The following is a 23,247-nucleotide window of genomic DNA, read 5'->3' as shown; positions in this document are numbered from 1 at the left end:
AAAATAGCCACATAAAAGGAACGACCATATTAACAAGGAAGTCCCAAAAAAAAATTGTTACACTGCCAAAAAATCAACAAGTTATGATGTAATTCATGTCATTCGTGATAACGATCATTCAAACAGTGGTTCAAACCTACAACATGGTGTTACAGCTGCTTGCAGCTAAGCACTCCTAATAATCGATGCCAAATATACGAATTACAATGTGGAACGCAAGCGTAGCATGGCACAACCTTGAAGTAACACAGTTCCTTTTCCCCTTTTGCCGCACAGGTCATCGAGGTGGTAAGGCTTATGGCGGAAAAGAAATCTTAATCAGGGAACGCATCAAGCACCACTTTCATCAAAGGTTTACAACTAACTAGTTTCAGTCCAGGTCTATCAAAGTGCAATAGCCGCTGCTCGCTGACTTTTACAACTAACTCAGAGATTGCATTAACGCTGGGGATCAAATCTCATGACTCCCAAAGGAAGGCAATTATATAATGCTATGATAAAACCGAGCAAAACAGTATAATATGTTCCCCTGCCAACCCAACATATTGGCCAACACATCCCAAGAAACTTCCAGATTTAATGAATTTCGCGGAGGCAAAAAACATTAGGCGCCAAAGCGTTGTCAGGCCGCTTATGAGACTAATAACTCTTCTTCAAAGCACAAATACTATAGATCGCTCCCACAGGCTGACGTCGCACAGAATCAACTGGTTAAAATATAAAAAGGATAAGTTCACATATTAATTTAACCACTCAGTTGAACATCAAAGCGTACATCGATTGCTCTTGAAGATGTCCTCGTCGAAGCCACTATCTGAACACAACAAGGAAGGAGCGTTCAAACCGCCTACTTTAAAACTAATCTGCAAGTTAAAGGGCTTGTCCTAAAAAAGAGTCCCTCTGCTACGTGCCTGGCAAACCAATCTTAAAAGTAATCTGCAAGTTAAAGGGCTTGTCCTAAAAAAGAGTCCCTCTGCTACGTGCCTGGCAAACCAATCTTAAAAGCAAGAAGCAGAAAATGCACAACTGCGGTACATTGAAAAACCCGTACAATATATCCTCTTTGGAGGGTTTCTAATTCTGAGCTCTCCAATTGAAACAGTCACTTCGAAAAGAAATTAATCAGCGATAAAGATAGATCCGAAACTTTCATTTCTTTCAGCAAAACCCTGGCACTGGCTCATTTGTATTTGATCGTAAAATTCATCGAGAAATTTAAACTAAACAAGAAAGAAAGTTGACTTCGGCAAGCCGAAGTTTATATACCCTTACAGTTATAAAAATTAATCAACATTAGTAATTTTAAAGAATTGTTGGTAGCTGATAAGGTCGTCCGATTTTGATAAAATTTAATTCGAAATTCAAAACTAGTTAAAAATGTTCTTTCCAAGCGTAGGACGTTAGATGTTAAGAAACACCAACGATATAATTTTTTTTTATTATTTATAATGTATAATGATTTCAGTCAGAAGTTTTCAACGCAGTGAAGGAGACGTTTCCGACTTCATAAATTATTTATATTATTGATCAGCTTCTGTCCGTCCTTTTATACGCAAACTAGTCTCTCAGTTTTAAAGCTGACTGAAACTCTTCCAAAAGATTTCTTTTTTTTGCAGGTAGTATGTAATTCGGAACCAGCCAGATCGGACAACTATATCTTATAGCTCCCATAGAAATGATCGGAATCGGGAAATTGGGGTCGGAATCATTTTCTTCACGTCGTTGCAAACTTCTGACTGATATCATTATACCCTCTGCAAGGATATAAAAAGGCCCCGGTCGGTGACCTAATAACCCCAAAAATGAAAATTTAACATTATTCGTAGGCTCTTCAATGGGTTCACAAGTCTTGGCTAGTATCCGAAAAAATGGAACGAAGCCCGGAAAATACTCAAAATTCCGTTATCCACAGACGAATAAGTTTGTTATCGTATTTGTCTATGTTGCTAGTGCCTAATTGTCTACGTGTGTATTTATTTAGAATGTTTTATGTACAATGAATTCGAAAAATTACACTCCTGGTCAAGTGTATCAAAAATTTCAGTACTCGAGCGTGTTGTGGAGGTCTAAGTAATGATGAAGTGATGGTAAAAGGCAGTGATTGTTCTTAGCCTATATAAATTAGACGTCAAATTAAAAATATAGAAGATGAGAAGCCAGCCCCTAAGAGGTTTAAATTGCGACAATGATGACCTGGGACTAACCCTAGAGATCGGCGTCCAGGGTAAAAACATTGTCCAGACGGTTGGTGGCAACACCCATGCATTGGTACTCGCCCACCTTCTTTTTGAAGACGTTGGGCTTGCCGTCCAGCGAGATTATTTCCTTGAAGTTAAAGGGGTTCTTGGTATTGTAGATCTTACCAACGCCCAGCTCCACTGCGACATGAGATTGCAATTCATGCCGGCATCTTCACTGCCGGCATTGTCTCGATGGCGTTGAACAGGTATTCCCCCTGGTGCGGATCCCGAATGTAGGTGTCGATCAGAACACGGCACACTGTTCCCAATGTCCAATATTTTTGGTTAAACTAAAAAGCTACATATTTGAAACTTGGCAAACTATATAGTTACTATATATGCAATGTCTGGACAAATTTTTTTACCGATCGGGCAACGCCTTCCTTGCCGACCCATAGAAATGCACCCTGGGACAACAATTTACAAAACATCCATGAAAATTGGATATTAAAGCCAATAGCCAATATATCCAAAAAATGTTAAATATATATAAAATAACTTTAGTAAATATCCACTCAATCCCCTATCCCCTCCCGCCATACCGTGCTCTACAAAAAACGTCAGCCATGGTGTTTAAGCGACTGTTTTGTCATGCATGCGAACGTCTATCATTTTTATAAATTTGGTTCCGAGCTTCGAATGCATTTCGGATCGCCTAGGCAACCAAGTGGAAGGAACGATGCGGCAACGATCTGGGCCCCATGAGCTAGTACTTTATGTACAGTAGCTGACAGTGGGTACCAGAAATATATAAAAACGCAGTTTTTGCGCGGAAACTTTCAAATTTTGAAGCATCTATTTCAAAATTGCTGGAAATTGGCTGAAATTTCGATTGAAAACGTAATGGAAGAAAACTTTCGTTCTGCGCCTTATATGTCCTTAGAACTATCCGAAATCATTTTTTTATTCCAGCATAAGCCACATAGGCCACAAAGTTCTTAATCCTCTTTTTCAAACCATCCTTGCTTCAAGTTTTCAATTCGATGCTGCAACACAATGTTGTAAAGGTTTTCATTTTCGAGTCCATGTGTCAGTCAATACTCTAGCATTTTTCCATAATATAGATCTATGTTGTGCAGCAAAAAGTTTGTTTTTTTGTAAAATGGAGCAAAAACGAGAAAAAATCGTATTGTAAATAAATGCAAGAACAAAACTGCGTTAATATTTTTTATAACCCGGCACAATCCAAACTACCTTTGTTCCACGAAACACGAAAAATGCTAGGGTAAAATTGTTAAACATACAACTCTACAAAAGCACATATACACAAAGACAAATCACATTAAACAAATATTGCATTAAACACTTAAATTTTACATACCTCCACTAATATTTTCCATTTTACTTTGTTTTAAAATGTTAGGTAGAACATTTGCAATTTTACTTTAAAGTGTGCTTTTATTTAGAGCGCCAAAAAGTCAACATTTCTGATCAACGAACAGCTATACAACGTATATTATTCTAGGGAGATAACATTTTTTTTTTCATAACTTAAACAAAAAATGGGTTTTTGCAAAAGTATTGGGCATTGGTACCAGTGTGCGCTGTACATCTACAAGTGCAAGTTCTCCATTGCGATCTGGAAGCCGCAGAAGCAGCGGAGGCGGGGAAGTAGGCCATCACGTGCGAGATGGAGTGGCGCTCGTCGTCCTTCAGGCGGTGCCAGTCGGTCAGATCCTTGGAGAGAGCCTTCTTGTGCATCTGCCAGATGTCGTGTTACTGGATGGGGAAGATGACGAAGCGTCGGGGACTCTCGCGCAAGAATGTCTCCAGGAAGGGATCGAACGGGGTTGCAGACTTCTCCACGAGGGAGTTGGCGGACTTTCTCACGTCATTCACCTGACCATGTGGACATCTTGCGAACGTTGTTGGCGCTCTCCGTCAGAATCTTCTTGCTGGGACTTTTAAGCGAGAACTTATCCATGTTGTCCGCAATGTTTCCCTTGAACGCCATTTGAGCGTTGTTTTCAGTAATATTTAACAAAAAAATATTTTATTATTTCTCTGACCGTTTCTTTGACAGCTATATGTTAGAGTCTTTCGAATTTTATTAAATTTAATTCAAAATCCCGAAAAATACAAAAATTAATAATCCCAATAGTATAGGATAATATGTCAAAAAACATCGAAGGTATAATTTCAAAACGAAGAACAAATTAAAAAATGTTATTTACAAGAGTTGGAGGTTATATGTTTTAAAACATGAAAGATATAATGTTAAAAAAATTTTTCCTATGGGAGCTATAATATATAGTTTTCGATCCGGCTGGTTCCGACTTTTACACTACCTGTAAAAGAAAAAAAAATTTTAGGAAAGTTTTATCCAACGAAACGCCTTCTTCACTGCGTTACAAACTTCTGACTGAAATCAATTTTCCATCTGCACCCGTGCAAAAAACATAGGTACGTGCATTTCCCGCGTTAGCTAAGAATGCATATAAACACAAACACGCACGAATATCTTATTAGAGAATTATTAGATTTTTACTTAAATGTTGGAGACGGAAATCCGTGCAACTATTTTCTTTAACATTTATATTTATAACTTAACAAGAGAAAAAAGGTTACTTCGGCAAGCCGAAGTTTGTGTACCCTTGCAGTTATAAGAAATAATTAAATCAAAATAATCAACTTTAGTAACACCGTGTGAAATTTTTAAGGATTGTTGCTCACTTAAGTGATATTAATAAAAAATTATTTCGTTCTTTCTTTCAGACCATTGTTTTGACATCGTTATGTTAGAGTCCGATTTTTAGTAAATTGAATTCAAATTTCCAGAAAAAAATAAAAAATGTTATTTCCAAGCTTAGAAGGTTATATGTAAAAAAAACACCAAAGATATAATTTGTTCATATTGTGCGGCTAATTTTTTGATCGTTTTAATGGCAGCTATATGATATAGTATTCCGAGCTTAATAAAATTTAAATCGAAACTCAAAACCAATTAAAAATGGTTATTTCCAAGCTTAGAAGGTTCTATGTAAAAAATCACGAAAGTTATAAATTGTTTCATTTTATTTTCCCACCAATATTCCGATCGTTCCTATGACAGCTACATGATATAGTCGTCCGACTTTGATAAAGTTTTATTTGAAATTCAGAACTATTAAAACATCTTATTTCCAAGCTTAGAAGGGTATATGTTAAAAAACACCAAAGATGTAATTTTTTCATATTATTTTCCCACCAATTTTCCGATCGTTCGTATGACATAGTCGTCCGATTTGGATTAAATTTAATTCGAAATTTAAAACCAATTAAAAAATGTTATTTCCAAGCGTTGGAGGTTATATGTTAAAGAACACCAAAGATATAATTTTTTATCAATTTTTTATCAATAAAAGATATAGTTGTCCAATCCGGCTGGTTCCGACTTATATACTACCTTCAATAGAAAGAACACTTTTGGGAAAGTTTCAGGCCGATAGCTTTAAGACTAAGAGAATAGTTTGAGTAGAAACATACGGACAGATGGACATGGCTAGATCGACTCGTCTAGTGACGCTGATCAAGAATATGTATACTTTATGGGGTCGGAAACGTCTCCTTCACTGCATTGCAAACTTCTGACTGAAATCATTATACCCTCTGCAAGGGTACAAAAATAGTTTTGCCTTTAAGGCTTGGTTAGGTGTGGAACTATAAAGGAGTTGTATACAAGCAACAAACAATTTCATTTCATTCTTCAGTTACAATACAATACACACCCACGGATATCTTGTTTTCAGTATTCTTATATTCATTAGTTTTTTATTTAGATTAGATTTGTGCGCATCATCCAGTAACGACTTTGTAAATTTTCCGTTAAAAACATGTATTTATTTAAAAAGAAATCATTATATCATTAAAATCCTCTTCTAATAGTTCACCAGAGGAGGAAACAATAAGATGTGAATGCTTTGACGTGGAGACAGCGGAATAAAAAAATATTGAGGGAATATGATATGAAGGCTTTATTTCCAAAAAATGTATGCAGTTATTTGCGGGTATGCCTTACGATGATGATCAGCCCGTTTTAAAACCACTTGTACAAAATTTTAAACTTATAAATGGCAAAATAGTATTATATAGTAACATCATGCTCATTATGGACTTATCCCCGAGACACCACCCAATGAAAAATTACAATTAAATCGAACCTCTATTTTGAATATGCGTACGCTCCAACTCTTTAGAATACTTAGATATCAGGACCCGAATCTGGAATCCAAAGTCGAAAGTCACTCAGTAAATAATAAACTTATCAAAAGCGCAGGACCGAGGATTGATAAATAATGTAGTAGAATTTAATAAACGAGTTTAGTTAAAAACTTGTAACATTAGGTCGCTGTTGTTGAAATCAAAAGCAAATTTTATCGGTTTAAGAAAATTAATTTTTTTTGTACTCTATTAACGGTATAAAAGTGTAGTTTTAAATAGGGTAAGGTGGTCCGAAACCGACCGGTGGTACCATTCCGACCCCCCAATGTTTCTCATGACTCGTGCTACAATAAAATTTATCGGTGGTGGCTTTTGAAAGCTTCTATATTGCCGACAATTTGGAAGCATGCCACCATTTTCCTCTCGTATCATAACATATGTTTTTCAAGCATTTTCAGTTTTGAAAGGCGCAAAATTCATTTTGGAGCTGTAGGTAAAACGCGTTAACAGTGTTTCTTTTCGTCATCAAAAGTTCGAAGGTAAGTTTTTTCGATTTGTTACAGCGACTTTTGAACGTGATTATAAATTTATATAGCTTGCATCGTTTTGAGTAAACGGCAAGTCACTTTTCAAAAAAGTACACGGTGGTCCGAAACCGACCCCCAAAGGGTGGTCCGAAACCGCCCCCCACAATTTCGCACTTCTTAGATTTTCCAGTGTGTCTTTGAGTCTAATATGGTTTATCCACCTTTGGTTGACTTCCAACGCATGTTTATTGCAGAAATGGGGCGGAAACCCGTTAAAAGGGATCCAGCGATGTTGTGGCGAGCAGTTGCAGCCATGGCGTTAGGAACCTCGCTTCATGCAGTTGCACGAGAATTCAAAATTCCACGCTCGACATTACTTCTTCACCAGAAAAATAATGCCATAGTTCCTGTAGGAGATGGAGTGGAGAAGCCGACAGAATTTTTCATTTTATACGAGTATATTCTTTTTTGTTCAACATTTCTCTGAAAAAACCTAATATAATTAATAAATAGGTTTCATGTAAAAATAAAGTACAAAATATGAATATAAAATTATTCTACATCTGCTGTGTTTCACTTCAAACATGAAATATGCATTTAAAGTAGTAATTTCCTTCTTTTCTTTCATAAGAAATAGAGGGTCGGAATGGGACCAGGGGGGTGGGTTTCGGATCATGCTTTTCTAATACGACCAAATTGCTCAATTTTTATAACGGCCACGTCACCTTCAACAATTACGATCCGAAAAATATGTTTAGCGGCTCAAAATGTAGGTAACGGTTTCCTTTAAAGCATCCATATGCTAATACCCCACGCACGTTTATAAAAGCAAGATTAATTTTTGGTTGAAATCAAAAGTTTTGAAAAATACATTTTGTTTTATTTTATTAGCTTACCAAAAAACCAAATAAATTAATGTAATAATCTGTTGAAAACAAATGAAATTGAACGCGAGAAGGACAGCGAAATAGCACGCAACAAATTGGCTGCTTCCGAGATTACAGACAATAGGAATATGTCGTATTTGTAAGGAAGCACCTGTTTTGCTGCATGCTTTTTTGGATGATTCTCATAATACTCACTCGACACACACAGCTCTATCTTGAGTTAAGCAACGCTAGTTCTTTATCCAGTTAGTAAGAAGTCTAGGCCAAAAAGTAGGTACTGTAGCGTTTTATAAATTCCGCTTTTTGTTGGCAATAAACAATCTTAAAGCCTTTCCACGGCCGTATTTATTGGAAGTATACTCGTATATAATATGCGGGATCAGAGGTTTTTTGGACGGTTTTGTGTAAAATCATAAGTGTGTTTGCTATCCGAGGAAATCCTATTGTTTCATTGCATTTCAAAATATTGTGACCCCTTGCTATATTCTGCACGTGCATACCCACGAACTCGAGTATCACCCCTTACCCTCGGCGAGTCCTTGTGTTTGTGCGCACAAGCAGCGTAAGGTGTGAAATTCAAATTTTAAATTTTTTTTTTTAATGACGGTCGAAATATATTTGCGTTGATCGTCGGCATTTTTTACTTGTTTTTGGGTAGTAGTGGGGACTTGGGTAGTCGGAGGTCGCCGCTGCGGTTCGGCCGTTTCCGTGTCCGCTGATCGCGAGTCCTCCGCTGTCCTACCTCGGTCTTCTTATACCTTAATGTTCGTGTATAGGATAAATCGTATACCGTAATGTGTCTAGGATAAATAAGAATTGTTATACGATTCCCGGAGAGTGTCTACGAAAAATGTGTATGCTGTTAATTCTAGAATTCAGAATTCCAGTAATGTTTGTGTAATAAAACTATAGGATAGCAAACACACTGATTATGATATAAAAGAAAACCGTCGAAAAAACCTCAAAAAACATGACATGACATATTTATTTGACTTGACATATCTATTTATAAAATGAGATAGATATACTGGTATCTCTTTCTTTGCTTTAACATTATGTAAACTAACTTTATTTTAACGCTATTGACATATTTACACATATATAAAATGAGATAGATATACTGGTATCTCTTTCCTATCGCACTCTGAAATATTACATGGATTGAATGACTTTTTGGTACATAAATATATATCTATATATATATATATATAGATTGTAGATTGAATTTCTTATGTCGTAGTACCTAACCGTCGTATACTTTAAATGACATGGTCTTTTATACTGATCCCAAACTAAAAATATGACTATCAATTTCATGCACGTTTCTTAAAAATAATATGAGTATATATGCAATAAAAAAAAAAAATCGGTTGAATTTTATAGGACTTCTTAGAGACCCTTAATGAATTGAAGCCTGTGATTGGCTATACAAAAATTGAAAATCTATGTATTGGATTCGAGTTTAAGATCACAGGATGTAAGCTGAAAAAGACGCCGTATGGATCGAAAATAGTTCTGTATCTAACTGATAAGAACGAGAAAGATGTTTGGAATTTTTTACAAAGACAACTTTTAGGAAACTAATTAAGAATGCCATTACTCATATGGTATATAAAGTAAAAGATCTAAACAGATATAGCAGTGCGCAAATTGAATTTTTATCAGTAAATAACTAAAGTAAATGGAATTGTCCAATATAAAGGGATGAGTTTTAAGATCTGACAACATTCTCAAATCAGTCAGTCAGTACGACGGATGGAATTTCGAAAGCTACTCTTGAGGACTTAGAGGAAAAAGAGTTGATCCATTCAAAGTTCGGATTCCACTACAAACTTTGCCCCTAGAGCGACGATGATGCCTCATCTGGACTCGACACATGCCAGTGTCTTATGCTGCCGGCACTGAAAGAAGAAGCCCTTATTTTACTTTATACAAATTTTTTATTTTTTAAAATGGTTCTTAAACATTTGTATTATTAATTTTTCCTTGTACAAAAAGTCCTTTTTCTTGAAATTTTTTAAAAAACGGTTTCGTGTTTTCTTTTTACTTTTTAAAAGACCATTACAATTAGGGGGTCGGTTTCGGACCACTCTACCCTATATTCTTAAATTATACCCCACGCACGTTTATAAAAGCAAGATTAATTTTTGGTTGAAATCAAAAGTTTTGAAAAATACATTTTGTTTTATTTTATTAGCTTACCAAAAAACCAAATAAATTAATGTAATAATCTGTTGAAAACAAATGAAATTGAACGCGAGAAGGACAGCGAAATAGCACGCAACAAATTGGCTGCTTCCGAGATTACAGACAATAGGAATATGTCGTATTTGTAAAGAAGCACCTGTTTTGCTGCATGCATTTTACCATACCTCTTTTTTGGATGATTCTCATAATACTCACTCGACACACACAGCTCTATCTTGAGTTAAGCAACGCTAGTTCTTTATCCAGTTAGTAAGAAGTCTCGGCCAAAAAGTAGGTACGGTAGCGTTTTATAAATTCCGCTTTTTGTTGGCAATAAACAATCTTAAAGCCTTTCCACGGCCGTATTTATTGGAAGTATACTCGTATATAATATGCGGGATCAGAGGTTTTTTGGACGGTTTTGTGTAAAATCATAAGTGTGTTTGCTATCCGAGGGAATCCTATTGTTTCATTTCATTTCAAAATATTGTGACCCCTTGCTATATTCTGCACGTGCATACCCACGAACTCGAGTATCACCCCTTACCCTCGGCGAGTCCTTGTGTTTGTGTGTCTGCTTGTGCGTAAGGTGTGAAATTCAAATTTTTAATTTTTTTTTTTAATGACGGTCGAAATATATTTGGGTTGATCGTCGGCATTTTTTACTTGTTTTTGGGTAGTAGTGGGGACTTGGGTAGTCGGAGGTCGCCGCTGCGGTTCGGCCGTTTCCGTGTCCGCTGATCGCGAGTCCTCCGCTGTCCTACCTCGGTCTTCTTATACCTTAATGTTCGTGTATAGGATAAATCGTATACCGTAATGTGTCTAGGATAAATAAGAATTGTTATACGATTCCCGGAGAGTGTCTACGAAAAATGTGTATGCTGTTAATTCTAGAATTCAGAATTCCAGTAATGTTTGTGTAATAAAACTATAGGATAGCAAACACACTGATTATGATATAAAAGAAAACCGTCGAAAAAACCTCAAAAAACATGACATGACATATTTATTTGACTTGACATATCTATTTATAAAATGAGATAGATATACTGGTATCTCTTTCTTTGCTTTAACATTATGTAAACTAACTTTATTTTAACGCTATTGACATATTTACACAAATATAAAATGAGATAGATATACTGGTATCTCTTTCCTATCGCACTCTGAAATATTACATGGATTGAATGACTTTTTGGTACATAAATATATATCTATATATATATATATATATAGATTGGAGATTGGATTTCTTATGTCGTAGTACCTAACCGTCGTATACTTTAAATGACATGGTCTTTTATACTGATCCCAAACTAAAAATATGACTATCAATTTCATGCACGTTTCTTAAAAATAATATGAGTATATATGCAATAAAAAAAAAATCGGTTGAATTTTATAGGACTTCTTAGAGACCCTTAATGAATTGAAGCCTGTGATTGGCTATACAAAAATTGAAAATCTATGTATTGGATTCGAGTATAAGATCACAGGATGTAAGCTGAAAAAGACGCCGTATGGATCGAAAATAGTTCTGTATCTAACTGATAAGAACGAGAAAGATGTTTGGAATTTTTTACAAAGACACCTTTTAGGAAACTAATTAAGAATGCCATTACTCGTATGGTATATAAAGGAAAAGATCTAAACAGATATAGCAGTGCGCAAATTGAATTTTTATCAGTAAATAACTAAAGTAAATGGAATTGTCCAATATAAAGGGATGAGTTTTAAGATCTGACAACATTCTCAAATCAGTCAGTCAGTACGACGGATGGAATTTCTGAAAGCTACTCTTGAGGACTTAGAGGAAAAAGAGTTGATCCATTCAAAGTTCGGATTCCACTACAAACTTTGCCCCTAGAGCGACGATGATGCCTCATCTGGACTCGACACATGCCAGTGTCTTATGCTGCCGGCACTGAAAGAAGAAGCCCTTATTTTACTTTATACAAATTTTTTATTTTTTAAAATGGTTCTTAAACATTTGTATTATTAATTTTTCCTTGTACAAAAAGTCCTTTTTCTTGAAATTTTTTAAAAAACGGTTTCGTGTTTTCTTTTTACTTTTTAAAAGACCATTACAATTAGGGGGTCGGTTTCGGACCACTCTACCCTATATTCTTAAATTATACCCCACGCACGTTTATAAAAGCAAGATTAATTTTTGGTTGAAATCAAAAGTTTTGAAAAATACATTTTGTTTTATTTTATTAGCTTACCAAAAAACCAAATAAATTAATGTAATAATCTGTTGAAAACAAATGAAATTGAACGCGAGAAGGACAGCGAAATAGCACGCAACAAATTGGCTGTTTCCGAGATTACAGACAATAGGAATATGTCGTATTTGTAAAGAAGCACCTGTTTTGCTGCATACCATACCTCTTTTTTGGATGATTCTCATAATACTCACTCGACACACACAGCTCTATCTTGAGTTAAGCAACGCTAGTTCTTTATCCAGTTAGTAAGAAGTCTCGGCCAAAAAGTAGGTACGGTAGCGTTTTATAAATTCCGCTTTTTGTTGGCAATAAACAATCTTAAAGCCTTTCCACGGCCGTATTTATTGGAAGTATACTCGTATATAATATGCGGGATCAGAGGTTTTTTGGACGGTTTTGTGTAAAATCATAAGTGTGTTTGCTATCCGAGGAAATCCTATTGTTTCATTGCATTTCAAAATATTGTGACCCCTTGCTATATTCTGCACGTGCATACCCACGAACTCGAGTATCACCCCTTACCCTCGGCGAGTCCTTGTGTTTGTGTGTCTGCTTGTGCGTAAGGTGTGAAATTCAAATTTTAAATTTTTTTTTTAATGACGGTCGAAATATATTTGGGTTGATCGTCGGCATTTTTTACTTGTTTTTGGGTAGTAGTGGGGACTTGGGTAGTCGGAGGTCGCCGCTGCGGTTCGGCCGTTTCCGTGTCCGCTGATCGCGAGTCCTCCGCTGTCCTACCTCGGTCTTCTTATACCTTAATGTTCGTGTATAGGATAAATCGTATACCGTAATGTGTCTAGGATAAATAAGAATTGTTATACGATTCCCGGAGAGTGTCTACGAAAAATGTGTATGCTGTTAATTCTAGAATTCAGAATTCCAGTAATGTTTGTGTAATAAAACTATAGGATAGCAAACACACTGATTATGATATAAAAGAAAACCGTCGAAAAAACCTCAAAAAACATGACATGACATATTTATTTGACTTGACATATCTATTTATAAAATGAGATAGATATACTGGTATCTCTTTCTTTGCTTTAACATTATGTAAACTAACTTTATTTTAACGCTATTGACATATTTACACAAATATAAAATGAGATAGATATACTGGTATCTCTTTCCTATCGCACTCTGAAATATTACATGGATTGAATGACTTTTTGGTACATAAATATATATCTATATATATATATATATATAGATTGGAGATTGAATTTCTTATGTCGTAGTACCTAACCGTCGTATACTTTAAATGACATGGTCTTTTATACTGATCCCAAACTAAAAATATGACTATCAATTTCATGCACGTTTCTTAAAAATAATATGAGTATATATGCAATAAAAAAAAAAATCGGTTGAATTTTATAGGACTTCTTAGAGACCCTTAATGAATTGAAGCCTGTGATTGGCTATACAAAAATTGAAAATCTATGTATTGGATTCGAGTTTAAGATCACAGGATGTAAGCTGAAAAAGACGCCGTATGGATCGAAAATAGTTCTGTATCTAACTGATAAGAACGAGAAAGATGTTTGGAATTTTTTACAAAGACAACTTTTAGGAAACTAATTAAGAATGCCATTACTCATATGGTATATAAAGGAAAAGATCTAAACAGATATAGCAGTGCGCAAATTGAATTTTTATCAGTAAATAACTAAAGTAAATGGAATTGTCCAATATAAAGGGATGAGTTTTAAGATCTGACAACATTCTCAAATCAGTCAGTCAGTACGACGGATGGAATTTCTGAAAGCTACTCTTGAGGACTTAGAGGAAAAAGAGTTGATCCATTCAAAGTTCGGATTCCACTACAAACTTTGCCCCTAGAGCGACGATGATGCCTCATCTGGACTCGACACATGCCAGTGTCTTATGCTGCCGGCACTGAAAGAAGAAGCCCTTATTTTACTTTATACAAATTTTTTATTTTTTAAAATGGTTCTTAAACATTTGTATTATTAATTTATCCTTGTACAAAAAGTCATTTTTCTTGAAATTTTTTAAAAAACAGTTTCGTGTTTTCTTTTTACTTTTTAAAAGACCATTACAATTAGGGGGTCGGTTTCGGACCACTCTACCCTATATTCTTAAATAATACCCCACGCACGTTTATAAAAGCAAGATTAATTTTTGGTTGAAATCAAAAGTTTTGAAAAATACATTTTGTTTTATTTTATTAGCTTACCAAAAAAATAAATAAATTAATGTAATAATCTGTTGAAAACAAATGAAATTGAACGCGAGAAGGACAGCGAATTAGCACGCAACAAATTGGCTGTTTCCGAGATTACAGACAATAGGAATACGTCGTATTTGTAAAGAAGTACCTGTTTTGCTGCATACCATACCTCTTTTTTGGATGATTCTCATAATACTCACTCGACACACACAGCTCTATCTTGAGTTAAGCAACGCTAGTTCTTTATCCAGTTAGTAAGAAGTCTCGGCCAAAAAGTAGGTACGGTAGCGTTTTATAAATTCCGCTTTTTGTTGGCAATAAACAATCTTAAAGCCTTTCCACGGCCGTATTTATTGGAAGTATACTCGTATATAATATGCGGGATCAGAGGTTTTTTGGACGGTTTTGTGTAAAATCATAAGTGTGTTTGCTATCCGAGGAAATCCTATTGTTTCATTGCATTTCAAAATATTGTGACCCCTTGCTATATTCTGCACGTGCATACCCACGAACTCGAGTATCACCCCTTACCCTCGGCGAGTCCTTGTGTTTGTGTGTCTGCTTGTGCGTAAGGTGTGAAATTCAAATTTTAAATTTTTTTTTTTAATGACGGTCGAAATATATTTGCGTTGATCGTCGGCATTTTTTACTTGTTTTTGGGTAGTAGTGGGGACTTGGGTAGTCGGAGGTCGCCGCTGCGGTTCGGCCGTTTCCGTGTCCGCTGATCGCGAGTCCTCCGCTGTCCTACCTCGGTCTTCTTATACCTTAATGTTCGTGTATAGGATAAATCGTATACCGTAATGTGTCTAGGATAAATAAGAATTGTTATACGATTCCCGGAGAGTGTCTACGAAAAATGTGTATGCTGTTAATTCTAGAATTCAGAATTCCAGTAATGTTTGTGTAATAAAACTATAGGATAGCAAACACACTGATTATGATATAAAAGAAAACCGTCGAAAAAACCTCAAAAAACATGACATGACATATTTATTTGACTTGACATATCTATTTATAAAATGAGATAGATATACTGGTATCTCTTTCTTTGCTTTAACATTATGTAAACTAACTTTATTTTAACGCTATTGACATATTTACACAAATATAAAATGAGATAGATATACTGGTATCTCTTTCCTATCGCACTCTGAAATATTACATGGATTGAATGACTTTTTGGTACATAAATATATATCTATATATATATATATATATAGATTGGAGATTGGATTTCTTATGTCGTAGTACCTAACCGTCGTATACTTTAAATGACATGGTCTTTTATACTGATCCCAAACTAAAAATATGACTATCAATTTCATGCACGTTTCTTAAAAATAATATGAGTATATATGCAATAAAAAAAAAAACATCGGTTGAATTTTATAGGACTTCTTAGAGACCCTTAATGAATTGAAGCCTGTGATTGGCTATACAAAAATTGAAAATCTATGTATTGGATTCGAGTTTAAGATCACAGGATGTAAGCTGAAAAAGACGCCGTATGGATCGAAAATAGTTCTGTATCTAACTGATAAGAACGAGAAAGATGTTTGGAATTTTTTACAAAGACAACTTTTAGGAAACTAATTAAGAATGCCATTACTCATATGGTATATAAAGGAAAAGATCTAAACAGATATAGCAGTGCGCAAATTGAATTTTTATCAGTAAATAACTAAAGTAAATGGAATTGTCCAATATAAAGGGATGAGTTTTAAGATCTGACAACATTCTCAAATCAGTCAGTCAGTACGACGGATGGAATTTCTGAAAGCTACTCTTGAGGACTTAGAGAAAAAAGAGTTGATCCATTCAAAGTTCGGATTCCACTACAAACTTTGCCCCTAGAGCGACGATGATGCCTCATCTGGACTCGACACATGCCAGTGTCTTATGCTGCCGGCACTGAAAGAAGAAGCCCTTATTTTACTTTATAAAAATTTCTTTATTTTTTAAAATGGTTCTTAAACATTTGTATTATTAATTTATCCTTGTACAAAAAGTCATTTTTCTTGAAATTTTTTAAAAAACAGTTTCGTGTTTTCTTTTTACTTTTTAAAAGACCATTACAATTAGGGGGTCGGTTTCGGACCACTCTACCCTATATTCTTAAATAATACCCCACGCACGTTTATAAAAGCAAGATTAATTTTTGGTTGAAATCAAAAGTTTTGAAAAATACATTTTGTTTTATTTTATTAGCTTACCAAAAAACCAAATAAATTAATGTAATAATCTGTTGAAAACAAATGAAATTGAACGCGAGAAGGACAGCGAATTAGCACGCAACAAATTGGCTGTTTCCGAGATTACAGACAATAGGAATACGTCGTATTTGTAAAGAAGTACCTGTTTTGCTGCATACCATACCTCTTTTTTGGATGATTCTCATAATACTCACTCGACACACACAGCTCTATCTTGAGTTAAGCAACGCTAGTTCTTTATCCAGTTAGTAAGAAGTCTCGGCCAAAAAGTAGGTACGGTAGCGTTTTATAAATTCCGCCTTTTGTTGGCAATAAACAATCTTAAAGCCTTTCCACGGCCGTATTTATTGGAAGTATACTCGTATATAATATGCGGGATCAGAGGTTTTTTGGACGGTTTTGTGTAAAATCATAAGTGTGTTTGCTATCCGAGGAAATCCTATTGTTTCATTGCATTTCAAAATATTGTGACCCCTTGCTATATTCTGCACGTGCATACCCACGAACTCGAGTATCACCCCTTACCCTCGGCGAGTCCTTGTGTTTGTGTGTCTGCTTGTGCGTAAGGTGTGAAATTCAAATTTAAAATTTTTTTTTTTAATGACGGTCGAAATATATTTGCGTTGATCGTCGGCATTTTTTACTTGTTTTTGGGTAGTAGTGGGGACTTGGGTAGTCGGAGGTCGCCGCTGCGGTTCGGCCGTTTCCGTGTCCGCTGATCGCGAGTCCTCCGCTGTCCTACCTCGGTCTTCTTATACCTTAATGTTCGTGTATAGGATAAATCGTATACCGTAATGTGTCTAGGATAAATAAGAATTGTTATACGATTCCCGGAGAGTGTCTACGAAAAATGTGTATGCTGTTAATTCTAGAATTCAGAATTCCAGTAATGTTTGTGTAATAAAACTATAGGATAGCAAACACACTGATTATGATATAAAAGAAAACCGTCGAAAAAACCTCAAAAAACATGACATGACATATTTATTTGACTTGACATATCTATTTATAAAATGAGATAGATATACTGGTATCTCTTTCTTTGCTTTAACATTATGTAAACTAACTTTATTTTAACGCTATTGACATATTTACACAAATATAAAATGAGATAGATATACTGGTATCTCTTTCCTATCGCACTCTGAAATATTACATGGATTGAATGACTTTTTGGTACATAAATATATATCTATATATATATATATATATAGATTGGAGATTGAATTTCTTATGTCGTAGTACCTAACCGTCGTATACTTTAAATGACATGGTCTTTTATACTGATCCCAAACTAAAAATATGACTATCAATTTCATGCACGTTTCTTAAAAATAATATGAGTATATATGCAATAAAAAAAAAAATCGGTTGAATTTTATAGGACTTCTTAGAGACCCTTAATGAATTGAAGCCTGTGATTGGCTATACAAAAATTGAAAATCTATGTATTGGATTCGAGTTTAAGATCACAGGATGTAAGCTGAAAAAGACGCCGTATGGATCGAAAATAGTTCTGTATCTAACTGATAAGAACGAGAAAGATGTTTGGAATTTTTTACAAAGACAACTTTTAGGAAACTAATTAAGAATGCCATTACTCATATGGTATATAAAGTAAAAGATCTAAACAGATATAGCAGTGCGCAAATTGAATTTTTATCAGTAAATAACTAAAGTAAATGGAATTGTCCAATATAAAGGGATGAGTTTTAAGATCTGACAACATTCTCAAATCAGTCAGTCAGTACGACGGATGGAATTTCTGAAAGCTACTCTTGAGGACTTAGAGGAAAAAGAGTTGATCCATTCAAAGTTCGGATTCCACTACAAACTTTGCCCCTAGAGCGACGATGATGCCTCATCTGGACTCGACACATGCCAGTGTCTTATGCTGCCGGCACTGAAAGAAGAAGCCCTTATTTTACTTTATACAAATTTTTTATTTTTTAAAATGGTTCTTAAACATTTGTATTATTAATTTATCCTTGTACAAAAAGTCATTTTTCTTGAAATTTTTTAAAAAACGGTTTCGTGTTTTCTTTTTACTTTTTAAAAGACCATTACAATTAGGGGGTCGGTTTCGGACCACTCTACCCTATATTCTTAAATTATACCCCACGCACGTTTATAAAAGCAAGATTAATTTTTGGTTGAAATCAAAAGTTTTGAAAAATACATTTTGTTTTATTTTATTAGCTTACCAAAAAACCAAATAAATTAATGTAATAATCTGTTGAAAACAAATGAAATTGAACGCGAGAAGGACAGCGAAATAGCACGCAACAAATTGGCTGTTTCCGAGATTACAGACAATAGGAATATGTCGTATTTGTAAAGAAGCACCTGTTTTGCTGCATGCATTTTACCATACCTCTTTTTTGGATGATTCTCATAATACTCACTCGACACACACAGCTCTATCTTGAGTTAAGCAACGCTAGTTCTTTATCCAGTTAGTAAGAAGTCTCGGCCAAAAAGTAGGTACGGTAGCGTTTTATAAATTCCGCTTTTTGTTGGCAATAAACAATCTTAAAGCCTTTCCACGGCCGTATTTATTGGAAGTATACTCGTATATAATATGCGGGATCAGAGGTTTATTGGACGGTTTTGTGTAAAATCATAAGTGTGTTTGCTATCCGAGGGAATCCTATTGTTTCATTGCATTTCAAAATATTGTGACCCCTTGCTATATTCTGCACGTGCATACCCACGAACTCGAGTATCACCCCTTACCCTCGGCGAGTCCTTGTGTTTGTGTGTCTGCTTGTGCGTAAGGTGTGAAATTCAAATTTTTTTCCGTGTCCGCTGATCGCGAGTCCTCCGCTGCCCTACCTCGGTCTTCTTATACCTTAATGTTCGTGTATAGGATAAATCGTATACCGTAATGTGTCTAGGATAAATAAGAATTGTTATACGATTCCCGGAGAGTGTCTACGAAAAATGTGTATGCTGTTAATTCTAGAATTCAGAATTCCAGTAATGTTTGTGTAATAAAACTATAGGATAGCAAACACACTGATTATGATATAAAAGAAAACCGTCGAAAAAACCTCAAAAAACATGACATGACATATTTATTTGACTTGACATATCTATTTATAAAATGAGATAGATATACTGGTATCTCTTTCTTTGCTTTAACATTATGTAAACTAACTTTATTTTAACGCTATTGACATATTTACACAAATATAAAATGAGATAGATATACTGGTATCTCTTTCTTATCGCACTCTGAAATATTACATGGATTGAATGACTTTTTGGTACATAAATATATATCTATATATATATATATATAGATTGGAGATTGGATTTCTTATGTCGTAGTACCTAACCGTCGTATACTTTAAATGACATGGTCTTTTATACTGATCCCAAACTAAAAATATGACTATCAATTTCATGCACGTTTCTTAAAAATAATATGAGTATATATGCAATAAAAAAAAAATCGGTTGAATTTTATAGGACTTCTTAGAGACCCTTAATGAATTGAAGCCTGTGATTGGCTATACAAAAATTGAAAATCTATGTATTGGATTCGAGTATAAGATCACAGGATGTAAGCTGAAAAAGACGCCGTATGGATCGAAAATAGTTCTGTATCTAACTGATAAGAACGAGAAAGATGTTTGGAATTTTTTACAAAGACACCTTTTAGGAAACTAATTAAGAATGCCATTACTCATATGGTATATAAAGGAAAAGATCTAAACAGATATAGCAGTGCGCAAATTGAATTTTTATCAGTAAATAACTAAAGTAAATGGAATTGTCCAATATAAAGGGATGAGTTTTAAGATCTGACAACATTCTCAAATCAGTCAGTCAGTACGACGGATGGAATTTCTGAAAGCTACTCTTGAGGACTTAGAGGAAAAAGAGTTGATCCATTCAAAGTTCGGATTCCACTACAAACTTTGCCCCTAGAGCGACGATGATGCCTCATCTGGACTCGACACATGCCAGTGTCTTATGCTGCCGGCACTGAAAGAAGAAGCCCTTATTTTACTTTATACAAATTTTTTATTTTTTAAAATGGTTCTTAAACATTTGTATTATTAATTTATCCTTGTACAAAAAGTCATTTTTCTTGAAATTTTTTAAAAAACGGTTTCGTGTTTTCTTTTTACTTTTTAAAAGACCATTACAATTAGGGGGTCGGTTTCGGACCACTCTACCCTATATTCTTAAATTATACCCCACGCACGTTTATAAAAGCAAGATTAATTTTTGGTTGAAATCAAAAGTTTTGAAAAATACATTTTGTTTTATTTTATTAGCTTACCAAAAAACCAAATAAATTAATGTAATAATCTGTTGAAAACAAATGAAATTGAACGCGAGAAGGACAGCGAAATAGCACGCAACAAATTGGCTGCTTCCGAGATTACAGACAATAGGAATATGTCGTATTTGTAAAGAAGCACCTGTTTTGCTGCATGCATTTTACCATACCTCTTTTTTGGATGATTCTCATAATACTCACTCGACACACACAGCTCTATCTTGAGTTAAGCAACGCTAGTTCTTTATCCAGTTAGTAAGAAGTCTCGGCCAAAAAGTAGGTACGGTAGCGTTTTATAAATTCTGCTTTTTGTTGGCAATAAACAATCTTAAAGCCTTTCCACGGCCGTATTTATTGGAAGTATACTCGTATATAATATGCGGGATCAGAGGTTTTTTGGACGGTTTTGTGTAAAATCATAAGTGTGTTTGCTATCCGAGGGAATCCTATTGTTTCATTGCATTTCAAAATATTGTGACCCCTTGCTATATTCTGCACGTGCATACCCACGAACTCGAGTATCACCCCTTACCCTCGGCGAGTCCTTGTGTTTGTGTGTCTGCTTGTGCGTAAGGTGTGAAATTCAAATTTTTAATTTTTTTTTTTAATGACGGTCGAAATATATTTGGGTTGATCGTCGGCATTTTTTACTTGTTTTTGGGTAGTAGTGGGGACTTGGGTAGTCGGAGGTCGCCGCTGCGGTTCGGCCGTTTCCGTGTCCGCTGATCGCGAGTCCTCCGCTGTCCTACCTCGGTCTTCTTATACCTTAATGTTCGTGTATAGGATAAATCGTATACCGTAATGTGTCTAGGATAAATAAGAATTGTTATACGATTCCCGGAGAGTGTCTACGAAAAATGTGTATGCTGTTAATTCTAGAATTCAGAATTCCAGTAATGTTTGTGTAATAAAACTATAGGATAGCAAACACACTGATTATGATATAAAAGAAAACCGTCGAAAAAACCTCAAAAAACATGACATGACATATTTATTTGACTTGACATATCTATTTATAAAATGAGATAGATATACTGGTATCTCTTTCTTTGCTTTAACATTATGTAAACTAACTTTATTTTAACGCTATTGACATATTTACACATATATAAAATGAGATAGATATACTGGTATCTCTTTCCTATCGCACTCTGAAATATTACATGGATTGAATGACTTTTTGGTACATAAATATATATCTATATATATATATATATAGATTGTAGATTGAATTTCTTATGTCGTAGTACCTAACCGTCGTATACTTTAAATGACATGGTCTTTTATACTGATCCCAAACTAAAAATATGACTATCAATTTCATGCACGTTTCTTAAAAATAATATGAGTATATATGCAATAAAAAAAAAAAATCGGTTGAATTTTATAGGACTTCTTAGAGACCCTTAATGAATTGAAGCCTGTGATTGGCTATACAAAAATTGAAAATCTATGTATTGGATTCGAGTTTAAGATCACAGGATGTAAGCTGAAAAAGACGCCGTATGGATCGAAAATAGTTCTGTATCTAACTGATAAGAACGAGAAAGATGTTTGGAATTTTTTACAAAGACAACTTTTAGGAAACTAATTAAGAATGCCATTACTCATATGGTATATAAAGTAAAAGATCTAAACAGATATAGCAGTGCGCAAATTGAATTTTTATCAGTAAATAACTAAAGTAAATGGAATTGTCCAATATAAAGGGATGAGTTTTAAGATCTGACAACATTCTCAAATCAGTCAGTCAGTACGACGGATGGAATTTCGAAAGCTACTCTTGAGGACTTAGAGGAAAAAGAGTTGATCCATTCAAAGTTCGGATTCCACTACAAACTTTGCCCCTAGAGCGACGATGATGCCTCATCTGGACTCGACACATGCCAGTGTCTTATGCTGCCGGCACTGAAAGAAGAAGCCCTTATTTTACTTTATACAAATTTTTTATTTTTTAAAATGGTTCTTAAACATTTGTATTATTAATTTATCCTTGTACAAAAAGTCATTTTTCTTGAAATTTTTTAAAAAACAGTTTCGTGTTTTCTTTTTACTTTTTAAAAGACCATTACAATTAGGGGGTCGGTTTCGGACCACTCTACCCTATATTCTTAAATAATACCCCACGCACGTTTATAAAAGCAAGATTAATTTTTGGTTGAAATCAAAAGTTTTGAAAAATACATTTTGTTTTATTTTATTAGCTTACCAAAAAACCAAATAAATTAATGTAATAATCTGTTGAAAACAAATGAAATTGAACGCGAGAAGGACAGCGAATTAGCACGCAACAAATTGGCTGTTTCCGAGATTACAGACAATAGGAATATGTCGTAT

General features: G+C 34.7%; 1 protein-coding gene and 1 pseudogene across 3 annotated transcripts in view; one reads left to right on the top strand and one right to left on the bottom strand.

Annotated features, from left to right (window-relative positions):
- Positions 1 to 23,247, top strand: part of LOC108022035 (rho GTPase-activating protein conundrum) — a 139,447-nt gene that overhangs the window by 61,804 nt on the left and 54,396 nt on the right. The window lies entirely within an intron of this gene.
- LOC108036870 (ribonucleoside-diphosphate reductase subunit M2-like) lies at positions 1,944 to 4,237 on the bottom strand (annotated as a pseudogene).

Source organism: Drosophila biarmipes, unplaced genomic scaffold (genome assembly GCF_025231255.1).
Source record: "Drosophila biarmipes strain raj3 unplaced genomic scaffold, RU_DBia_V1.1 ptg000005l, whole genome shotgun sequence".
Taxonomy (NCBI): Eukaryota; Metazoa; Arthropoda; class Insecta; order Diptera; family Drosophilidae; genus Drosophila; species Drosophila biarmipes.
The sequence above is the reverse complement of the archived record's forward strand: the minus strand, read 5'-3'. Positions and strand labels throughout refer to the sequence as shown.